Genomic DNA, 25,488 nt, shown 5'->3' with positions numbered 1-25,488 from the left:
TCTGATGTCTTCTTCAGGGTTTCCGAGGTCTTAGGAAGTCTTCCACTAGTCACTTCTAGTTCACTCACTCAGATTATAAGGAACTCACTCAGATGTAGTAGTGAACTAGTGAGTGAACTAGAAGTGACTAGTGACTAGAGTGTAGTAGTGTCTGGGGGCTCGGGAGACTGAGACCTCAAAAGCCCTGAAGAAGACATCAGAGAGGATCTCGAAAGCTCGGCCCAACGGATATCGACGCGGTTTAACCCGGAAGACTGGTGAGTTTAATATTAATTTTAACATTTTTAATTAATTTTAAACAAACGATATGGATGATCTAAAATATATAGCAAGAATTCTAGTAGAAAAAGAAAAAAATTCCTTTTAATTGGAACCGTAATAACGAACATCACATGACAAAGTATATAATAATAGCAATATCGTATAGCATTTATTCTGGGGAGATCCTTTTGAATTGTTGCGGCACAAATTGCATCTTTAACCTTGTTTAAGGTAGCTAGTGCCGATGTACATTAGCTAAGGGGGAGCGACGGCTTTACTTGCACTTCAAAGTATCATCATGATCATCATCTTTGGCTCGACAATCCCTTGTGGATGCTGGCCTGCTCTAAGATTAGTCGCCATTCTGTTCGGTTTCTGTTCTGATCTCTAGTATCCATAAGTCGGTCTCAACTTAATTTAACAACCTAATTCGCGGTCGGTCGCTTCTTCTTCTTTCTATACGTGTTCCTGTCGTTAGCTTTTTAGCAATCATGTTGTCACGTATTCGTATTATGTGTCCGGCTCATCTAAGTTGCTGTGTTGGTATAATTTAAAATTAAATCTTTTGCGCCACTGCCCTTGATCGTTTATAGGTCGAATATTCCCAGTCTTTCATTCATCTGCGTTAGAGTCAATGTTTCCGCCCCGTATGTGAGGACTAGCCTATGTGAGCAGTGTTTTGTATATAATGATTGTAGTTTTTCTTTGGATATTTCTTAAGTGAAATTGTTTTTGGAGTCCATAGTATGCCCTATTTGTAAGGTTTATTCGTCTTTTAATTTCTTCGCTTGTTTTATTGGTAGTAGTCACTAGGGCCGAGGTATGTGAAGCTGTCAAACGTTCAAAGATATGACTTCCAAATGCTGTTTCCCATTCCTCATGTGCTGTAGGATCCCTAGTAACCAACATGTACATGGTTTTGTCTTCGTTGATGACTAAAGCGACCTCTTTCGCCTCCGTTTCCAATTCTAGGAAATATTGCTCAATATCTCGCTTGCTACGCCCTATTCTGTCAATGCCATCAGCGTATGCTAAGATTTGTATCGATCTATTATAAATAGTACCGCGTGTGTTTCGGACTGCTATGTTAAATAGGAGGCAAGCTAGGGTATTCCTTTGTTCGAGTCCATCCTTTATCTCAAAGGTTCGAGAATTTTCTCTCTGCATCCTTTTTTTTTAATTGCCGTATTGCCAGATTCCAGTAAGGACCTAAGAATCTATTGAATTCTGACAGGCAAAGGTATGGGAAATCATTTTTGGACATCTACGTCACGGAACAAGACACCCTGGCATCTTTCGGCCGATACTAGGCTAGAAGACCCCAGGGTAGTGCCGGATTAACCGTGTTCCGGCTAAAACCCTAACCAGCGTCCAAAGAGGTGGTCTTGCCATTCAATAAACAACTTAAATAAAACACTAAAACTTTATAAATAACCATACCTATTACCGTATCAGAAAATGTTTCAGACGTTAGGCCATAAACTAATAAATAATATTAACCATAAACTTCAGATCCCTGGCTCAATTTTTTCATCTGTCCTCCTGTTGCTTCTTTTTCTTCATCACCCCAGAAATCAGACAGTGTACGTCTCTCCATTCTTTCTTTCCTTTCAACATTCAATGTTTACAACGTTTCTTTTATCCAGACCGAAACCCATTCGCCTCTCAAAATCCCCCTTCTCCTTTGCCCATCTCCGGTAGTTAAAAATATGGGCGGGATCGTCTGGTACCCCATAAACAGCAGAGTCTGCCGAGACAGATTTGCCTATTCTATTTATGAAGGTGCCAAAACTACCATGTCCGGTCAGAAACTGCGTCAGGAAGTAGTCTCTAGTTTCTTGAACTTACATTCCTACCACGGCCTCAGATCGGGAATAAGCTCCTTCGTCCACCTTGCCTTTACGCTATCATTAGCTTATTCTCTCTGCCACTCTTCTATCGTTTTTTCTCTCTGATTCTCATCTATATTTACATCCATCCTCCTTGCATACGCCCTCGCTCGCTCTTTGCACACAAAACGATCGGTATAACCGCTCTAATGACATATATAGCCTTATTTGAAACTGTCCTATATGCGCTAGATACCCTGAGGAGCATTCGTCTTTGCGAAGTCTCCATCTGTTTAGCGTATTTCTCAGTGTTTAGTACGCTACACCATACGGGGGCAGCGTAGGTTACCACCGACTGGAAAACTCCATTTAACACCTTCCTTTTGGTGCTACCTGGGCCCTTGAAGTACGTATTGCTTAGATTGATTATGCAGGGGAAGATACAAGGGAAGAGAAGCCCAGGACGACGCAAAATATCCTGGCTAAGAAATTTGAGAGAGTGGTTCGGTTGCAGCTCATTAGAATTATTCAGAAGCGCGGCCAATAAAATTAAAATAGCGATGATGATTTCCAACCTCCGATAGGAGAAGGAACCTGAAAAGGAAAGGCCTCCAATGTTTGGTATCAGCGGTATCAACGCCTTTAGATTTCTTTCGGTTTGCCTTCTCTACCGTCTTTTGGATGTGTACTCCGAACCTTAGTCCTTCCGACAACCAGACTCCCAGATACTTAATCGATTTAACCGGTGCAACCTTCACACCTTCCACTATAAAGCAAAGAGAGGATTTTTTCCGACTCCCTTTGAGAACAAACACCTCAGTTTTCTAAGGCGCTAGCTGTAGATCATTCTCTCTGATCCACCTACTAATGCAATGCAGGGCTGTGTTAGCCGCATTAGCCATGTCCGTTTTCTGACTCGCCTTCACAACCAGTGCGAGATCATCGACATAAGCTACAAGAGTGCATCCACTTGGTATCTGTAGTCTCAACACCCCGTCATACAGGACATTCCAGAGGATGGGACCTAGTACTGAACCCTGTGGAAAACCCCGCGACAAACTGATGCTGGTATATTTTATCTCTTATGGACCTGTCAGTAAAGTATCTGTCAATTACATTAACCAGGTACTCACTAACGCCCAATTCTCTCATCCTGGACATAATTTTTCCCCATGATGCCATATTAAAGGCATTCTTGACGTCAAGCAGGATAAGAGCCACCCATTTCTTTGTATCCTGCGTAACTAAAGAGGTTACTTCTGTAACCGCATGGTTAGACTATGGTAGACCTTTTGGCCCTAAAACCATATTAGCAGTCGCTCAGCGCATACTTTTCTTCTTGCTCTCGCTCAAGGCTGCCTTTTACAAGCTGCTCGTACAATTTAGCTATCTAACTAGGAAGAAAAATTGGCCGAAATCGTACTTCTTCCTCTTCACCTCTACCTTTCGAGATAAGGACAACCTTAGCTTCTACATTGTTGGAAACTGCTGTTGTTCAAGCAGTTTGTTTAGCAATCTCAGAAAAACCTGCGGGTATCTTAGTGCGGCGAGTCTTACTGTCTCCGGCATAACTCTATATATGCCAGGTGCCTTTCAGATCTTCATCCGTCCAACAGCCTTGGCGAGTTCCAACTCAATGAAAGGTTCCGCGTCTACGAAACCAATAACCCTTTCACGCCTATCCTCCACCTGAGGAAAGAGTTCCCGTATTAAACAAAGTTTCTCCTCCTCAGGCAGGGGATAGGGTGTCTTTTTCCCCTTCAATTCGGTACAAACAATCTTGAAACCCTGCCCCCAGATATCCCTTTCAAGATCCTGAAGCAAATTACTCCACCTTTCTTTTTTTAGATATTTTTATCTCATTCCTGTATTCATTCTGAATTGGCTTTAATTCATTTATTCTCTCTTCTAAATATACTGCTTGTACTCTTCTTAACCTCTTACACTTCCTAACGCTGCCTATTGACACTGTTGTATGCGGCCTTGAAGTCGATGAATAGGTGATAGGTTTCAATGTTAAATTCTAATGTTTTCTCAAGGATCTGTCTTATTGAATAAATCTGGCCAATTGTTGATTTTTCTGGAGTCAATCCGGCCTCGTATTTTCCAACTATACCAACTGTGTAAACTTGTAGTCTTTCGTAGAGAATATTTGTTTTTTGTAAACAGTTAGTAACAGGGTTATACCTCTGTAGTTGTCACACTGGAGCTGATCGCCTTTTTTTATGTAACGGGCATATCACGCCTTAAGGCCATTCATAGGGCATGGTCTCATTTTGCCAGACAAGCAGTAAAAGTTTATGTAGTGCTTGTAGCAGAGCGTCGCAATCATTCTTGAAGAGCTCACTATAAATTTGATCAGTTCCTGGTGCTTTATTATTTTTAAGCTTTTTAATTGGGCTTGGACAACCTCTTCAGTGTAGGTGGTCTTTAGTTTGGGTTAAATAGATTCAAAACATTTCGATCTGTTACGGTGTTATCTGCTCCTTCGATATAATGGCTGTTAAATTTTGCATTAAAAAGTTCAACCCATCGGTTCTAGATTAAGGCCGTATTACTGAGAAGGATATTTCCTTCTCCTTACTTACAGCTTCCTATTCTTGGCTTAAACTCTTTACTTATTTTGTTTACATTTCTGTAGAACTTTCGAGTTTCGTTTTGATTTCTTAGCCATTTTATATTTTCTAACTGCTTTTCTTCAAATTGCCTTCTATTTCTTCTATGTAATCTTTTTTCTTCCCTTCTTAGAATCCGGTATTCCCCTTTGCTCTTCTTTTGCATCTAGCTTGATTTGTCTTTAGGTATACTCTATTTTTATTATTTGTTTCTTCTTAGCACTCCTCGTCAAACCATTCATTTTGTCTAATTGGTTTGGTTTTCCCCAATATTTCCGATGCCTTTTCAGTTGTTGTTTTACATTTTGTCAACAATTCGTCCACATTTTCCCCTGCTTCCAGGCTTTCTATTTTTTCATCCATTTGTCGCATATACTCTTTCACAACGGTTTTAATGCGGAGATTATTAACATTAATTCTCTCTTATTTTATATGTTTACACTTGTTTAGGTTTAAAATTCTTACTCTGATTTTTGCCATTACAAGAAAGTGGTCACTTTCTATGTTTGGACCTCGGTAGCTTCTGACATACATGAGGTTGGAAGAATGCCTTGCATCTATTCGGATTTAATCTATCTGGTTAACGGTTTCGTTGTCAGGTAATTTCCATGCTCCTTTTGAGTAGTATTTTATGGGGAAATATTGTTCCTCTTACTATTATGTTTTTGGTGCTTGAAAAGTTTATTAGTCTCAATCCGTTATCATTTGACTCTTATCGGTATGAGTTTTTTGCATTAACGTCCCTAGAAATTATTTTCACGTCATGACGTGGACATCGATCATATTTTTCGTCTAAATTATCGTAGAATTCATTTTTTTTTGTCTTCTTTCTTTTCTTCCGTGGGCGCGTGTACACTAAGTAATCTATAGTTAAAGAATTTTTATTTAAAATATAAATAACATATTCTGTTGTTAATGGTTTTAAAGTTAAGGACTAATTGTTTTGCTTTTTTACTGACTAGAAAACCACTGCTAAACTCATGTCGGGTGCTATGTCCGCTATAGTATATATTGTAGTCTTTTCTCTCGATAATTCCTGAACCAGGCCATCTCATAACTTGAATTGCTATTACATCGACTTCGAAGCATCAGATAAATAAAATAAAGCAATTTATTATTTTTAAAAATGAAACCATCATTATTGGCGTTAAACATTAGAAAATAATATCATTATATCCTTTGACAAGTACACGTAATTAAGTCTGAAGAACAATAATCTGCCTGAACATTATACTATTCAGCCACAACCTAGAAAGAACAATAAAATTTATTATCTGCGAAAATTCTATCAAAAGTACTTGATTCTAGATAGCGAACTAACAATTGTGGTATATAGGGAAAGTAATACTGTAACAAAAATGTGCTAAGGAGTCTGGGTGACTCTATCCAGTGTAGCAAAAGGGTGGACTCTAAAATGCACCTTGATACACCAACGAACTAATATGTGAAATAACGGAAGATGGAAGGGATTAAAAAGAAATAAATTATGTAAAAGAAATAAATAAAGGGTAAATATGAATTTTAAAATATAGCAGAATTAAGTGTTGGCTAGCGACTATGCAGGAGAATGATCACTTGACACTCAAAGAAGGATTCGGCCAATTAGTCGAATTCATTAATAGTCAGAATTAGAATCATTAATAGTCAGCCAATTAGTCAGAAAATAGTCTGATTTATTGTATGAAAGTTGTGCATATCAATAAAAAAGGCAGTAATAGTCCAGTTACTGTGGCATTTTCCCTTTAAATTTTTTATAACTGCACCGATTTATCTGAAATTTTTACAGTGGGTAGTAAATTACTCAAAAAACATAAGTTATATGGTGCCAATGTGTGCTTCTACCCCTGGGGTGGTTGGCACCCCATCTAGGATGTTGAACTTTTTACACTCAAAATAACCCCGGGAATTGATATAGAATCAAATTTTAAACAAAAAATGTCATATAATTTTTTTTCGCTAAATTAATACTTTTTGAGTTATACGCACTTGAAAAAGTAAACTTTTCGCAAAAAAGAACATGTTTTCCAATGATTTTGTACGAATAACTCAAAAACAAAGCGTTTTATTGAAAAATCTATAATGAGCAAAAATAAAGCTTATAAAAAAACAAGGAGACTGTTTTTTTATTAAGTTTTATAAGTACAATACTAAGCGATTTATAATTGTTTGAAGATGACTTTTTATTTTTGGGATACTATACTCGATGCATTTAACATCAAATATCGGAAAATGGACATCTGTTTTGATAAAAACTTATACAACACTTTTTAAAGAGCTAGAAAAGACCTTTAAAATGAGCTATGTTAAAAGCTATTTCGATTAAAATAAAGTAAAATACGAAGGAAAGAATTTGAATTACTCTAGCCTTAAAAAAAAAAACGAGCAGTATAAGTAACACTATTTCGATCAGAATTGAAATTAAACATATATCTTCTACAATTCATTTTATTTTAGTGTTATTTCTAAGTTTTAAAAGTTTAGCCTGTTTAAAATGCGTATTTTTTTAAAAAATCATGTTTAAATTAAAAAATCTTTTTTTTAATTATCTAAAAATTTACATTTTTATAAAATAAATCTAAAACTATAAGAGATACGTGAAAAATGGTACTTTACCAAAATGTAGTTTTTTTCTTAACAAAAATTTTACTTTTTTTATTTTTGTTGTAGCTCGAAAAATAATAGAGATATAGCCAATTGAAGTTTGAGATACAGCGGCTGACACACCTGTAATCAGCACTTTGGCCATTTACTATTTAAAAATAAAGAATTTTAACATATTTTAATCTACTTAGTCTTGTAGCCTTTGAAATTACCTTCAAAATATTTTTTTAATGGACACTGTAGCTTAAAAATTAACGGAGTTATTCTAAAAAGAATTTGGAGCATGTTATTTATATTTTGGAGCCTCAACTTATTTTCTGTATATATAAATGCTTTATTCAAGTATATTTGAAAAACTGGTAACAGACACACTAACACTCACACAAATATGTATATAATACATACATACATATATATATATATATATATATATATATATATATATATATATATATATATATATATATATATATATATATGTTATGTATATAATATAGGCACCTCTAAACTGAACATTTGCTTCAGAGAACTAACGAACACACAGAAGCGACACTCCTTTGAAGTTGCGTGGGCAAGCCGCCAATGAGTGCCAATGACAGGAGTACTTCAGATCTCGAAGACATTTTAGAAGCTGGGAGATACTGTACAATTTTGCTGTATGGCCTTGCCAAAGACACCCACATGAACAAAACGAATAAGGTCGAAGATTATTCATCATTACTTGAACAAATGCGATACGAATCGTTTATTAAAGCCACAACTAAAAATAGTGCAGTTAAATTATCATCTCTTGTACCAACTGTAAGTGCCCTGAATGAGCATATCAAAAGAGTTTATTTACAAACTCAGATATGGCTTGGAAACAAAGAGATTGATATAACGGATTGGGGATGGTTCAAGAGTGATGATATTTTACAACCAATAATAATGAAAAGTTCGGCTGCACCAGAAGAACTATTGAAACTGATTTTTTGCAATTGCAAAAAGGGTTGCGGCTCAGCGTGTGGCTGTCGTAGACTAGGTCTGTTTTGCAATGCTACGTGTGGAACATGCTCTGGCGACAATTGTCAAAACTGTCCTGCAATAGACGAAGAGGTGGAGTTATTTATAGAACACGACGAGAATGACGCTTCAGACAATGAATAATTTGATAAATTGTAAATAATTTTTATTTTTGTAAATATATTTTGTATACTTTCTAATGTAAAGTATTTTCATGCATAATTTTTTACAATAAAAACATCATCAGTATACTTAATTTTTTTATTTAGACATTTACCAAAGGGGAATTTGTTTCGTGAGCATAGAGGTGGTTTTTAAGGGTTGAAAATAAGCAACCAATCAAAAAATATTTTATTGATAAGAAAGGAATTTTTGAATATAAATGTACATTAAAAACGTTTGAAGTTGTTTAAAAAGATTTTTTTATATACTTTGACATAAGGGGTAGTTTTTAAGGGTTGAAGTGTTGCAATCAACCAAAATTATTTTATATAAGCAGAGAATTACATTGTAGATGATATAAATGCACTACAAAAGCGTTTGAACCTGTTAAACAATTTTTTACAATTATTTTTATTAAAAGGGGTGGTTTTTAAGATTATTTAAGGGTTGAGAATGTACACAATATCCATTAATATAATTGACAATATTTCAATTACCTAATTTAATACGATTTAAATCCATAAAATGCTTTAATATAAATTTTTTTCATTATTTTCAATAAGTGGTGATTTCACCCCTTAAAAATAAAAAGTTCACCTATCGCATATATAACTTTTAAAGAGGGAGGTAAGATAAGCCTAATTCCAAATTATTAGCAAAATCGATTCAGTTATAAAAAATTTAGAGGTATTGACCTCTTTTCCTCCACAGTGACTGGAGTATAAGTGACCAACGAGATATATTATGTTTTACTTAATTATTCCAAACTAACATTTTATTGTATATATCAATAATATAACATTAACCAAGAAATTTTTAATTGAGGGTTAAATTGATAAGAACTGGTTCGGGTTCCCATCAGGGGACAAGGCCGCACTCACTCTTGCGGATAATACCTGTTATTTTAAAATAATTTTATCGAAGTAAACATGGGATATAAGTAATGCACAACTTGATTCCGAACAATCTCAACATAAAAGAAATTTACCAAAAAGCTACTCAGCAGTAATCAGTCAATTTATATTTCCTTTCAAAGAACAAGCACTAGTGTTTAGTGCAATTAAAAATACTCCACTTCAAGACTACCTTATTCGTCTTGGAAATATAATTCAACCAAAAAATATCATTTTTGGCTTCCGTCTTTTTAACAACCGAATTTGTATGTACTTTGTCAACAAAAATATCCTAGATGAGTTTTTAGATAACCATGGTCAAATCTCTATACGAGGAGAAGTTTATTATTTAAAATCGGTCTAAATCTTGTATCTCCCATAAAATGTCTAAAAATCGGTGCAAATATGCGATTATAGCCATATCCTAAGCTTTAGACGGCAAGTATATGTTAAACCTCATAATTTAACCATCCCAAGCGCCATAACAATAACATTCTAAAACACAAACTACACAGTCTTCTTTTCACAAAATGAAAACGTCTGCTTTAAATGTGAGAAACCAGGACACGTGAGAGCAGCCTGCACCGAACCTACAAATATATCTGCAATACAACAAACTTCACTAAGTTCTACAATTTTTAATATTACAACTATAGCTGATTTGACTGAACAAACTGTAACAGAAAGTCTTCAATGTCGCTATCTAACCAAGCTCTACCTCCATTATCACACCAAAGCATCCTTTTACAACATACTGAGTCAGAATTACCCAATGTATATACAGAAAAAACCGGAAATAAAGAAACGCATTCAAAACGCTCTATAAATGAAGTAATCTCGGAAAGTCAGGGACTCGAAAAAAAGCCAAAGAAAACTAAATTTGGAGAAATGCATTCGGGTCTATCCTTTTCATCCATAATAGAATCAGACAAAACCTTCATTAATAATCACGAACCACCATTTCTACTGAACAGTGAACAATTAGCCCTCCTACTAGACAATATTGCCGGCTTATCTAGTCCCATAATCTCGATCAAGGATTTCACTTCTGATTTGCTAGGTCTCTCTCACATGTCAATGTGCCAAAAGAAAGGTCAATGAAAGCAAGAATAACTAACTTAAACAAAAAAATATTTGCTTATCTTGGAGAGTTGGGCTCTGAATTAGAAAGTGATGCATCACAAACCAGCTTTTATTAGCATCTATCGTTTAGTTTTTATTTTTTTTTTTATTTAAATTTTTTATTTCTTACATTCAACTCGATAATACAATGGACTATCGATGGATTCTTCCATCGCTTGGCTATGCTACAGATTATCATTGCCGAAAACTGTTATAATCTGTCTACAAGAGACCAATTTAAAATCTCAACAGAAATACAGTCCTAAACAATACATATGCCTCCGTAAAGGCAGGATGCTTGTTAACCCTGCTAGTGGTGTTATGTCATTAGTAAAAAAATCTTTTGATGCAAATTTATTTCCCGTAGTACGCAATTCAGAAGCTATAGTCATCAAAATTGATTCCTGAATCTCAATTTATCTATGAAATATCTACATTCCTCCCAACTCACACGTAAATTATGCAGATATACTGCAACTTATACACCAAATTCCAACACCACGTATAGTCGTAGGTGACTTTAATAAACACAATATAATATGGGGATCTTCTAACACAAATACGATGGAAAGAATAATAGAAAACCTACTGCATAACGTTAATTTAAATTTATTTAAATTTTCTCAATGATGGAACCCCCACGAGGACCAACTCAGTATCAAGAGAATCCTCAGCAATTGACCTAAGTCTCTGTGATCCAATTTTAACTCATTGCTTATCCTGGGAAGTGTTGTCGTTCACCTAAGGCAGCGACCATTACCTCATAAAAATCTGAAATGCTAACACCCTACCGGAACCAAAAGACGCCTTTGCCTTAAAATAAATGGAAAACCGAAAAGGCTGATTGAGTGAGCTTTTCAACATATATTGATAATTCCGTAGAAAGCTGTGAAATAAATTACTGTGATATCGATAGCACAATCACCAATTTATATGACTTAATACTAAAAAGTGCAGAACTCTACATTCGAAAAATAAAAATAAATCACAATCATCATCCAGTACCATGGTAGAATCAGGATTGCGAAGAAGCAATACGGCAAAGTAAAAAAGCTCTAAATAGGTTTAAATGGCACAAAACCCAAGAAAGCAAAATATAATTCAAACGGTTAAAAGCTATAGCCCAATTAATCACAAAAAAATTCAAAAAAAGCCATATGGTCAAAATACATCTCTAAAATAAACAGTTCTACTTCAATGAGCGAAGTTTGGAAAAGGGTAAAGAAAATTTCAGGTTTAAAGTATTCTTTATCAATTAAAACTCTTAAAATAAATAATACCACAGTCTCTTCTTTACAAGACATTGCTTAAACTCTTGCTTCGAACTTTGAATAACATTCTTATAGCGAAAACTACGACATTAATTTTAGGGACTACAAACTGGAGAAAGAACGCACCATCTTGTCTCTAGAAGAATCCCACCAAAAACCCCTTATCTTAACCCTAATCCCCCCTTTTACTATTATAGAACTAAATGACTGCTTACAGGATATAAAGAACTCAAGTACAGTACCAATCTTAGCAAAACAACATCTACTGCAAATTTTTAATCAAATTTGGCAACAACGACAATATCCGTCTATATAGGCAAAAGCCACAATTTTGCCGTTTTTAAAATCCAGAAATCCTTGACTTGATCCAGAATCATACAGACCCATCTCTCTTACATGTGCCATGGCTAAATTAATGGAGAAAATAGTCAATGCCGGCTTATGTGGACACCGGAAAAATCTCATTTCTTCTTACTAGAACAAAACGGCTTCAGACGTAACCGGTCAGCAATTAACAATATCGTAGACTAACAAAGTGATGTCCAAGAAGCGTTAGCACTGAATCAAATGTGCATAGCTATTTTCTTCGATTTAAAGGAAGCCTTTAATATAGGTTGGAGATTCAACATCATTAAAAAATTGCACGCATCCAATATTAGAGGACACTGCTTAGCCTATATCGAAAAGTTCTTAAAATACTTTTCTTTCCAAGTAAGAGTTAATAACGTTTATTCCAATTTTTATACTGCAGAAAACGGTACCCCACATGGCTCAGTACTTAGTCCTACTCTATTATATGCGGGCATTTTTAACACTTTCACACACTTCTTCTGTAGCTGCTAATAAATATCATCCATTCTTCAAAAATACTTTTTTTAAAAATAATCTTGACTTTCTCGTTAATAAACCTCGTACTGAAAAACCTTATTAAACACAAGTAAGATCAATTCTGAATAATTTTGACACAACAATCCCAGATGTATTTTACTGTAACATCCAACATTCAACTCCATGGTTAATAAGCATCCCAAATTGCAACACCTCTCTAATGGAGTTCTCCAAAAAATGCAATAATACATACTAATCAAAAACAAACTAAACAATATTTGTAACTCCAACGTCTACTTTCAAATTTAAGCTACCGCCTAGCTTAAGTGTTTTCACCGCTGAACTGATTGCTTTGTATCGTGCCCTAAACATGCAAACCTCTCAAGAATTTCAAAACCTCTGTTTCTCACCGACTTGCTCAGCTCTCTTCTTGCAATACAGCATCTATAGCCTAAACAGCCCTTGGAGCAACTAATAAAAACTGAACTACAAATCGCACAAGAGAACCACATAACTCATAAATTTATATGAATCCCATCGCATATGGGAATTATCGGCAATGAAGTGTGTCGCAGTAGTGCTCGTGATGCAGCAACAAGTGCGGAATCTGAATTAGTGCGTGAGTGTGTATGTAAAGATCTCAAAACGTTTTTTAAACAAAAAGTGATTGGTCAGTGGCAGCGCGAATGGTTTCTATCGCAATCTAAATTAAGATCGCAAAAACCAGATACGTAGTGTATCCAGTGCAAAACTAGTGCTAGTACACGGTTTATTCAAACGTTTTTAACGCGCCTACGTGTAGGACACACTAAGATCAGACACACACAAGAACGCCTCCTGTGCGACCTATGTGCTACGCCTTTTACCGTCGTCCATTTGTTAATTGAGTGTCCAAAATACCATAGAGAATGTTCAATAAACAATATACCAAATACTCTACCAGATTTATTAGGAGGAAAGTGTCAAGTAAAAAATTACCTAAGGCCAATCAATATTTTATATCAGATTTGTTTTGTTTACTGAGTACGCCGCTAATAACTTGTTGTTGGAGGTGGTAATGTTTCTTTTTAATAAAAAAAAGAACAAGACTAATAAAATATTAAAAATTTTAAAGGTAGCGTGTACAAAAATTATTTTTAAATTATAAACGATAATAAAAACTTAATTCACTTCAAAAGTTTTTATTAAAATAAAAGTTTACACTGTTAAAACATATTTGAAATTTAGTTTTCGTTCTGTTTCACCAGCAAAACGGTCAATAACTCGTTTATTAAAGTCTTCGATGTTGTTGAGAAACACTTTTTCAGCTGATAACATTTCCAGTGCACTAAGTATTTCTTCTTTCATCGAGTTACGTAAAAAACTTCTTATTTTCTTCATCATAGAGAAGCTTTTTTCAGCTTCGGATGTTGATATAGGCGTAGTCACTAAAACTTCCAACAGCTTAAAAGTTTCTTGGAAAGTAAATATTATTTCTTTCTTTCTTTAAAAGTAATGATAAAAGTGGAACGGTTTCAGAAATGGTGTGCAGTTCTTGTCTTTCATATAGTACTTGAAGTTTTGTTTTTAAACTTTTTTTTTAGAAATGGATATAAGTCAACAGTATCAGAAAGCAATTTGTCTGGAAAGTCTTTTTGATATTCGTTAAAATGTTCTTTCATAAATATTGCAGTAGCTACCAGATGTCTTGTAAAAGTAAATCAAGCCCTAATCTTTTTTAAAATCGCAAACTTCCAAGGCTTCTATTTATTTATTTATTAAAACAGATATATCGAAATGAGGTCTCCCGTTTTGAGGAAGATGTTCATCAGTTTCTACTAGCTCTCAGTTTAGTTGGTCAATAACCGTATCCATTTCAACACGATTTTTTTCATTTTCTTTTCAAATGTTTGCAGATCTCGTTTAGCCTTAATGGGATTAGTATAAACTATCTGCAGCTGCTTAAAAATTATTTCTACACAAGGCATTATTTTATGAAAAACTGTTAACCAAAATATAAAATCTTTATTCTGTAATATAAGTTTATATACAACGGCTTGCTTAATCGTTGAATTTAATTTAATACTTTTGCCATTCTCTAAAATATCCATTACTTGGATTAGCTCATTTCGGTATTCGTTAACTGTATTGACTCCATGTGATTAAAAATTTTATCTAGTTTGTGATGATCGTGGTAATCGTTTATTGGCTATCTCATCTAATATTATTGTTTTTTGAGGTGATGTAATAAAAAAAAACAAATCCCAGTTTAATTGGCGAACAAAAATTCGAACAGAAGCAATTAATTAAAGCCGTACTGCTTATTGTAAAATTCATCTAATGTAAATAACAATGTACATAGTTTGCAAACAGATATTTATCTTTAATTATTTTTTGTACCCCATTTACATCTCCGCTCATTACTAACACTCCGTCATAATTTTGTGCTATTAACCGTTTTGGCGCGTCATTGATTAAAGGATTCATATAATTTAAAATAAAATTTGCTATTATAATTACATTCTCTCCGGAAGGATTTACAAATTTTTAAAATCTTTCTACTGGCTTATTGGAGGCAATATCACGTAATATAATGAATGACTAACTAAAATTCGGTAGCAGCATCTGAAGTTTAATCGGCAATTATAGCTACATAATTTGATTTGTTAATTTCTTTAGTCACCTCATCGTGGTAAACGCCTAGCCTACAGTCATATAGTTCATTTTGTATCCTTTTTGAGGTCCATTTAACCTTCCTTGACTGGCGCTCCTTTTCTGTGCATCGATAGTGGCGGCGGACTATGAGTCACACCTTTTTTGCACGTGACAAGCGTGATATATAGTACATGTGACCTTTTTACATGGTCCCTTTATAAGTAAATGGAACAAGTCCAAGGCCTACGTTTATAATGAAGACTTATAAATAAATATTCTGAGATATTTTGCAGCTAATTCAAATTCAACCTTACGAGAATGTGAGCAATTGTTACAGGTATCGACTACTTAAAACAACATCATTGGGTCTCATATTTGTATAAACTAGCTCAAGCTTTACATCCATGGAATTATGTAAGACGTGTAGAAATTTGTAAATAAATTGTAATAAAATGGCAAGAAAACTAAATTTTTTAGATTTTACAAAAAAAATGTGATGCATCAAAAAAATTTTACAAAAAATGGTATGTTTAAACGTCACAACAAACACTTATGGAGTGGCAAAAATCCTCATCTAACGTACTATAGTGAATTTTAAGCATCCTTTTCGTTTAATGTTTTTTGAGCTATAAAAAATAATAAGATATTCGCTCTCATGATTTATGACGAAAATTTAAACGAAGACCGTTATTACAACATTTTACGGTAAGTAGTTGTACCAGTACTGCACGTTTAACATAATAATGAGTAGACTTCGGCAAATATACATATTGCATATTTTGCATATTGTGCATATTTTATGCAAATATTTCATATTTTGGCATATTTGTATAAAAGTTTGCATAAAGTGCATAAAAGTTCAGATTTTTATACTGTATTTGAAAATTTTTAAACATACCAATTTATTTCAATTCTTGTATAAAATTTTGTAGTCATTTTAATCAAGAAATGATCTAAGTACGTAATCTCTACAGGTACAAAACATTTACAATTTCAAAGAAGATCAATTTAAGTAGCCCTCAACATTCTTGGAAAGTCTCGGTCACTGAGGTATTCAGTTATTGGATAATCGCTAAGGGTTCGCTCATTTGCATTTTATGATCTAATCCCCAAATCTATCTACAATTTATTGTATCTTAACAGCAGGTAAACGGCTAATAGTTTTGTTCCTAATTTAGGGATTTTCCAAAATCTCCCAGTTTATTGAATTAGGTACCTAAACATTTCTAATTTGATGCTCAGATTTGTAAATCATTTTTGTTTTGATATTCAAAGCGTAAACACTCGTTGTGCGTAACAAAAAGGAAGATTGTGATTTTATAATGCCTAAAACAACCAGTGCTTCAACTTGGATTAAACCTTATAAAGAGCTGTCTATGGATATGGGAAAAATCTACTGTTCAGTCTGTGGCAAAATTGTAAGTATCTAATATTTTCTATTAAATATCTAATATTTCATACATACAGGGTGTTTCCAAATGACACTTACAACGTTTGACTGTAGATACTTTTCGAAAAATTGAACTAAACGATATAGTTAATGAGGGGTCAAACTTATTTACTTTTCGAGATACAGGGTGTTAAAATTAAAAAAAATTAAATTCTTTTAGTTAATAACAACAATAACTTTAAAACCAATAAACGTATTTACTTGAAATTTAGTACTCGTAGGTTGTTTTTAAATGAAAAATAGCTTCCTTTAGTGAGAAAAAATTGTCCATGGTACAATAGAATGGTGTGTATTTAGAAAAAATTTTCACCTTTACTTTTTTTTATGAAGTCAGCTATTCTAAAACACAATTATTTTTATTGTAATTGAATTAACAAAAAAAAAAAACTTTTGTTGAATTTTAAAATAAGTTATATGATGTACTAATGGTTAGTAACAAAAACTAATTTGTGGATTAATACTGCATTTAAAACACTTAGCGAGTGTTTTTTTTCCAAACCAGTTATTTGATTAACCAAAAACACCTTGTATATTTTTATATTTTAAAGGTTGTGTTAAAATAAAGATTTTTATTTTTATTTATAGACAGCATGTGAGAAGAAATTTCAGATAGACCAACATGTGAGAACTGCTTCACACATTGCAAAAAAAGGAAAAATAGGAGGAAACTTCAATGGCTAAATGTTTCCAATCTACTTCAAAAAAATTAGATGAGCAAGAAACTTTTAATGAAGACTTGTGTCGCGCATTAGTGTCTTCAAACATACCAGTTTCAAAATTAGCAAATGTAAATTTTAGTTCGTTTCTAAAAAAATATTGCAAACTTAATGTTCCAAGTGATCGGTCTCTAAGAAGAAATAATGTGAACGGGCTATACTCGTCGGTGTTAATGAATATTAAGGAAGAAATTGCAGATAATTATTTTTACATATCTGTAGACGAAACCACTGATTCCTCAGGAAAGTATATTGCTCATTTATTGATTGGTGTTCTTAAAGAAGATACCTTACCAAAATCTCATCTTATTTCATGCCAGCAACTTGAGAAAACAAATGCTTTAACAATTTCGCGTTTTATACAAGAAACATTAGCAACTTTTTTTCTTCCGACAACTATTCCTTCTAATAAATTACTGCTTATTTTATTGGATGCTGCTCCTTATATGGTGAAAGCAGGACAAAATTTAAAAATATTTTTCCCAGATTTAATACATGTTACTTGTGTAGCGCATGGATTAAACAGAGTTGCAGAGGAAATACGAAAAAAGTTTCCTCTTGTAAATACCATGATATCCAGTGTCAAAAAAGTATTTCTTAAATCTCCTATAAAAATTCAACTTTATAAAGAAATGCTACCTAACATTCCTCTTCCACCACAACCTATTTTAACGCGATGGGGAACATGGTTAGAAGCAGCTAATTTTTATGCAGATCATTTTGTTAAAATAAAGAACATAATTGATACGTTAACAGATGAAAGTTCCCAATCTCTTTTGGATTCTAAACAAACTTTTCAGAGTAACTTGCTTCAACAAGAACTTTCATTTATAAAATCAAATTTTAGTTTTGTTCAAAAAACAATTACTCAGTTAGAATCACCAAAACTGTCATTGTTCGAAAGTACAGCATTAATAAAAGAATTTGCGTCATGTTGTCGGAACGTTAGAGGTAATATTGGAAAAGATATTTTAAAAAAATTTGAAGCTACTATGGAAAAAAATAAAGGTTACCATATTCTTTCTGAAGTAGTCAGTGTTCTAGCTGGAAATATTTCGGAAACAATTAATTTAGAACCAAATGTTTTGGTTAGTTTGAAAAATGCTCCCGTTACATCAGTTGATGTTGAACGAAGTTTTTCCATATATAAATATATGTACTCAGACAGAAGCCACAAGTTTTTGTTAGAAAATTTTGAACACCACTTGGTCATTTATTGTTACCATAATTCTAAATAAGTTTATTCATACTTAAAAATGATGTAGTTACTTAAAATAAATGTAAATCTTAATGAATAGTAGGAAATATTTGGTTATGTACACTTTTTTTTTTTAAATAAAATTGTTACTATTTTACGATTTTTTTATTTATTTGTATGCATATTTTGTAAAATATTTGCATATTTTCGGGTAAACACGTGCATATTTATGCGCATATTTTCTACATTTTTATTTGCATATTTGCCGAAGTCTAATAATGAGGCTAACTAGACTTGGTTTCAACAAAATCGAGCACCGGTTCACAATATTAGAGAAGTCGGCACATTGCTTAACGCCATATTTAGCAATAGATGGATAGATAGTAAAAGTGCGTTTCTCTGGCCAAAAAGATCACCAAAATTGTCACCGTTAGATTACTATATTTGGGGATATGTTAAAAATAGCGTGTTCTTTGTCACTACTAGGGAAGATATGATAAATAAAGTCCTGCAAGTTTTTAATGAAATAGATAAGAGAATCAATTTCAAGAGCTACTAATGAAAATATGATTAAAAGAAATTATAAATGTTTGATGGGCCACATTTTAAACATTTATTAAATTAATATTCTAGTGCCTATTTTCTTTAAGGGCATCTTTTAAATTTTTTTCGTGCTTAACTTACAATAAAAAAATACATTTTTTGTGGCAAAAAGGTATAAAGTTAATTTATTTGGAAACTGAAAGAGATAGGGATAGGAAATACTAATACACATCGATAGTGAGAAACGTATTCTTTTGAAATAATGATTATTATTGACAATATTGACACTGCTCTATAATAAAAAAACAATTTTACACTGTACACGATAAAGCTGTATGGAGTTAATAAGTTCCTAAGAAATTTAAACTTTTATTTAAATTACATTAGACGATATTGATCTTTTTGGTAGAAAAGTGTAATTTTCATATAAAAACTATTATAACTCAAAAACCCTTCACAGTAGTTATATGAAATTATTAAGAAAAAATATTAGAATAACGAGAATATTTTTAAAATTAAAAAATATAAAGGATATTCCAATCAAAAACGAAGTTAGAAGCAACTTTCATTTTAACCGGAAGTAGCAAATGTAAATATTTTCATTAAACAGTTCACTCTTTAAAACCCCTTCATTCCAATTTTCATTATTCAGTCAGCTTTATTTCTCGAGATATTTGTATTTGGCCGTTTTTCTGCCGCACACTGTATAATATAGTATTTCTACACCTCGTAAGCATATTGGATAATTCAAATTCTTATAACATTGTTGGGTTGATAATACGGTTGATAACGTATACAATGTTATTTGGCTGACACATCACCACCCAAACATTTCAACTAATATTCGTAAAAGCTACATTAATGGTGAAAGTTTTCTGGTTGGCGTATGAAAGAAAACAAAGGAAATAGTATTTAGTGTTTTTTTCCTTTTGGGCAATAATAATTTTTTTTTATGGTACAAGTAAAGTATTTACTTCTTAATATTGCTCTAAAACTATTTTCCTGCGGCATCTCAGTTGTATCAACATTAAAGTAATTACTATTTTAATGAGAGTAAGCCACAATTGAAGTTTAAAATAAGTTTATTGACATTTCAATTTCCACTTCGAAACTTGAAACGTCAATAAACTTATTTTAAACTTTAATTGTGGTGTATTTTCATTAAAATAGTAATTACTTTAAGATGCCACAAGAAAATAGCTTCAGGACAATATGAATTAACATTATCCTGATCAGAATAAAATACAAATTATAAACGTAAATTTAAAAAAAATATATATTTATTTGCAACGACATATTTGACAATAAACATTATATTGCTTTTATATGTCTTTAACTTTGACTATGTAAAATATTAAAAATAAAGATATACAAATTTTTCCTTCTTAATTTAAAATCTATGAAATCAATTTGACATCTCCAACTGTACCAGTTTTGATCCCTTTTATTCGGGAAAAAATCCCAATTACAATTTATTCACAGTGCATCCACAGCGATGGATATAGAAAAGTTCACAATGGAAAGTGATTACTTTACGCAAAAAGTACCACTATCGCTTATGACGAACTGGTCGAAATTTCTTTGGGAATGACGAATTGAGTGTCGTTTTCACCATTAAAGGCGCTTCTTGCGCAAGGTTACACGCTGCACAGAATCGTATTGATCATACGGAACTCCAATACATTACCATTACTTAAATAAAATTTGAATGATCTTTTTCTATGAAAATTATGAATTTCTAATTGATCCATTCAACTTTATTTTAATTATACGTCTATTAAGCAAAAAACAAATTTGGTTTGCTCTTCAAATAGATTACGTTTAAAGTTACAAATATATATATATATATATATATATATATATATATATATATATATATATATATATATATATATATATATATATATATATATATATATATATATATATATATCTATTGGAAAGATTTTCGTGGTTAGTATAATTTTAAGCATTCAGACTTCACAGATTATACTTCAGTTATACACTGCTCACTGTTGAAAGCAGTTCAAACTTCTTAAACAACAATTTTAAGGTAAACTAATTGATAAACAAATAAAGAAAAATATTTAAAAAAATGCCGAATGTAAACAGAGAATATTCATATTTCATTGTAGTGAGTACATTTGCTGACCCGTCATAATGTGAATCGTAACCGTGACCGCTGTGGATTGTAAGCAAGTTGATTTTGAAAATAATTTAAAAAAGTATCAGGTGTATTACCTGGGGACATCTTGGGGAAAATGTAAATCTCACTGCAAGTTGGGATAGCATAGTGAAAGTATAACGCCACACAATATCCTATCTCACCCTCAAACATTCTAGTAAGTTTCGACATCACTTCACTTTCTACAAACATTTCTATAGACTAAACCCTAAATAGTGTGGAAACTAACCATAATATCCGGCATCAAAACGTGGCATGTCCAACACTTATTTCATCTTTCCAAATCAATTTTACAGACAATAAATGGTGCCCCTACTGTGCTTCGTACTCTTCCCAGTAATTGCCTATTTATTCATGGAAACTGCGAGACCCGAGCACTAGGCTCATTAATGCTCAAATCCACATGTTGGCTATGATATATGGTGACTGTACATCGTCATTTAGCTTTACTGTAATAATGCTTTAGTATTTTTTAAAACCTATCTACCTTCTCTCTCTTAACAAATATCTAAATGGTATTTATTCTAGGATCTATTTCACGACGGTGATAAAAACAAGTTTGTCCTTACCGTTCCTTGACGTTCTCATAAAGAAAAATTAATTCCACGGTTTTCATTACTGTGTTTACCTAAAACCCATCTACACTAATATCATGCCAACTTCCGTTACCCATCTTCACAAATTAATACAGTTATGAATATTTTTGGTTCCAGATCAATACACACACATGTGATCAACCCTGCCCCTAAGCAACATGTGTATACCATTGTAAAGCAGGATCCATATGTTCGAAGATCAAACCGGTCACACTTCGTTTTTGAAGTGGTACCTATCTGACCCCCAGGATTTTCCTCCACCCCTCCACAGTGTGTGACTTCCTTGAGGAGGCTTATGATCTGAAAATTACTTTGGGTGCCCTGGGTAATGGGACAAAGCCACCTAACTGTAAGGGTAGCACACATATCGGCTTTTCTCCCTATTTACTTTACTGACTCTATAGAATTTACTCTACCTTGACATCGGGACTGGTGTCCCTAAAAGAAAAAGTGTGTGTTCCGAACAGAGAGCCACCAGCCTGGACTAAAGACTCTCTGTCCGAAAAAAGTGTGTGCTCGTACACTCAGCCGCCGGTTTGGCAAAATAAATTTTGTTCTCCTCGCCGGTCGAGCATCCGAGTAGGGTCCGGCCACCGAGCCCATTTATGCCGCACATGACCTCGGTGCTCGGAATTTGCGTTTAGATCAGCATACGATCTGCCTGAGGGGCCTATGCATGACGGCTGGTATAAAAGGCCTGTCGGCTGGTATAAAAGGCCTGACGGGCCTTTTATGCATTTTAATTTGGATTTAATTTTAAGTTTTTGGACAATCAGCATATGACTTTCGATGTTTTGCAGAAGACATGGTTTTGTTTAGACAGTGAGCGATTTTTGTTTACCTTAACTACTACTACTAATCTAACTTAACTATGGAGTGTGCATTCCCAAGTGTATACTGCTCTCACACACTCCGTGTATGTTTTTTTTGGTTTTATATTTTTACTACATCTAAACTACTACTATCTGTGCGTGTGCTGGGGTGTGTATTCCCAGGTGTATATTGCCCTCACACACCCCGGTGTATATTGTCCTTATGTACTATCGTGTTAGTCTCGCCAGACTGAGACTGAGTTGCTACAGCCATCCAAACTCATCCAACCAGCCATCTCTTGATTGGCTGCATCAACTTCGCCTCTTTTTTTTGGTACTCACTGTCTAAAAATTTGTTGCTGTGTGGCTATTCTTGGTTTGCTCTGAATCCAGCTATTTGTTGCTTAGGTCGTCTGTGTACCGTTTTAACATTTTCGTCGTAGTCTATTAGCTCTCTTAGCAGTCTGCTTGGGTGGTTTCTTAGCCCGTTAAATATTTCGTAGGTTCTTTCATCCAATTTTCTTAATATTTTTTCCTGCCCGGAATCTCTGTATAGATTTCTTACGGGCACATACCTTGATAGACCTATTGCTTCCCTAATCATTTGGGTTTGTGTCGTTTGGATTTTTTCTCTTGCTTTTGCAGGTGTGTCCCCAAGCAGCAGAGGCGTATGTGAACGTTGGTATTATTACGCTGTTTACTATTCTTATTTTTGTTTTTTTTTAAATGTAATTTTCTTCTTCTGCCTATTAGTGTGGAAAGCTATTGTTTTAGTGCTTTGGCTTTGTTTACCGTTTGCTTGACATGTTCGGTGAATGTTAGTTTTTTGTCAAGTATTATTCCGAGATATTTTTCCTCGTTTGCCATTCAATGGGGGTATCACCTATTGTTATTTCGTTTTCTGGTATACTTCTGCAATGTCTGTACATGACGGCCTGTGTCTTATCTGGGTTTAGGGCGATTTTCCACATTATACACCAGCTTTGGAATCTATCTAGTGCTCTCTGCAGCTGGTTAGCTGCAGTGTTCGGGTTTCTTTTGCTGACTGCTATGGCCGTGCTATGTATAGAGGCTTAGCAGGGTTCCTGGTTCTTTGGTTTCCGACTTCTGACAGGGTTGCCCCTATCCGAACTCTGAACCTTTTGTTGGCTAGGTTTGACGCAAGAGACATGTGCCTCGCTGTACCCTTGTTCGTTCATTTTATATAGCAGTCCCTGGTGGCATACTCTGTCGAAGGCTTTACTGACGTCGAGAAATGCGGCTGTTGTATACATTTTATTGTTGAAGCCTTTTGTTATATATTCAGTTAATCTGAGCACTTGTAACTCGTATGAGTGTTCGCTTCTGAACCCGAATTGAGCTTCTGGTATTATTCCCAAGGTTTGAGTTTCTTCATTTAATCTTTTTAGTATTACCCTTTCTGCTATTTTGCTCAGCGAGGAGAGCAGGCTGATGGATCTGTAATTTTGTGGGAACATGCCGTTTTTTCCTGGCTTGGCTAACATGTGCCTCTTTCTATCTGTCTGGGAAGTATCTCAGCCGAAGTATGCTGTTTATAATGTTTGTTACGTGGACTATCGCTTTAGCCGGTAGATTTTTCAGAGCTCTGTTGGTTATGTTGTCAGGTCCTGGAGCTTTCTTTGCATTTGTCATTTTTATTATTTCTTTAATTTCGTCAGGAGAGGTGTGATTTATGCCTATTCTGCCTTTTTTTTTCTTAATCTTTTGACCGTTCTTTCTACTTCTTCTGTAAAGTCGAGATTTTCGTCGGGGTGTTCGTTATTTCTACACGCTTTTGCAATTTCATCTTTCATGACTTGTGCTTTATCGTTTTCTGTGTATACTATGCCGTTTTTGCCGTGTAGAGATAGAATTAGTTTTTGTCTTTTCGCAGAATTTTTTTGAGCTTCCAGAATGCTGATTTATTTGGATTCAGGTCTTGTATGTAGTTGTCCCACCCTTCGTTTCTGTGGTTTTGTAGGTGTTTTTTGACTTCCCTATATAATTCGTTTGCAATTCTTTTGTCCTCTCTAGTTCTTTTTCGGTATGCTCTTCTCCTTTTCCTCTGTTTTTCTTTGATTAGGTCTTTAAGTTCCGTGTTTATGTCCCTGAATCTTTCTTTTTGGGTTGTGGGGTTTTTGGTTTTGAAGCTGGCATCAATGGCGTCATTTATTGTATTTTCTAGATTTTCCACACAATCTTCGAGGTCTGTGATATTGTTTATTGTGGGTATCACACCAATGTTCTCGCTCACTATTCTTTTATAGTTAGGCCAACTTGTCATCTTTTTCCAATAGTGCTGTACTTGGTTGACGTCTATAGCGCCTATTGTAAAGACGATTAGATTGTGGATTGAATCGCCCTGGTTTATGGAATTTGTTTCATATTGTTGGCCTATATTGTGTAGGATTGCAATATCTATATGAGTGGGAAGTTGTCCATGAAAACAGGTTGGGTCTGTTGGTCCTACTATTAGTGTGTTTTGTTTTTGTTCGATGTACCTACACAGCAGTCTTCCGTTTCGGTTTGTTAGCCTGTCGAACCAGTTCGGAGATCTAGCATTCAGGTCGCCTAGTATTATTGTGGGCTCATTTGTTAGGATGAGATTCAGATCTTCGTCGAATACAGGGTCGTTTGGTCTTACGTAGGCTGAAACTATTTTTAGCGATTCATTTCCTGCGATTAGCCGGACAATCGTGGCTTCTATCGTGACCAGTCCATCTGGCGTTGGGATATGTTGGTGTTTTAACCTTTTTTTAACCATGATGGC

Source organism: Diabrotica undecimpunctata, chromosome 6 (assembly GCF_040954645.1).
Source record: "Diabrotica undecimpunctata isolate CICGRU chromosome 6, icDiaUnde3, whole genome shotgun sequence".
Classification (NCBI taxonomy): Eukaryota; Metazoa; Arthropoda; class Insecta; order Coleoptera; family Chrysomelidae; genus Diabrotica; species Diabrotica undecimpunctata.
The sequence above is the reverse complement of the archived record's forward strand: the minus strand, read 5'-3'. Positions refer to the sequence as shown.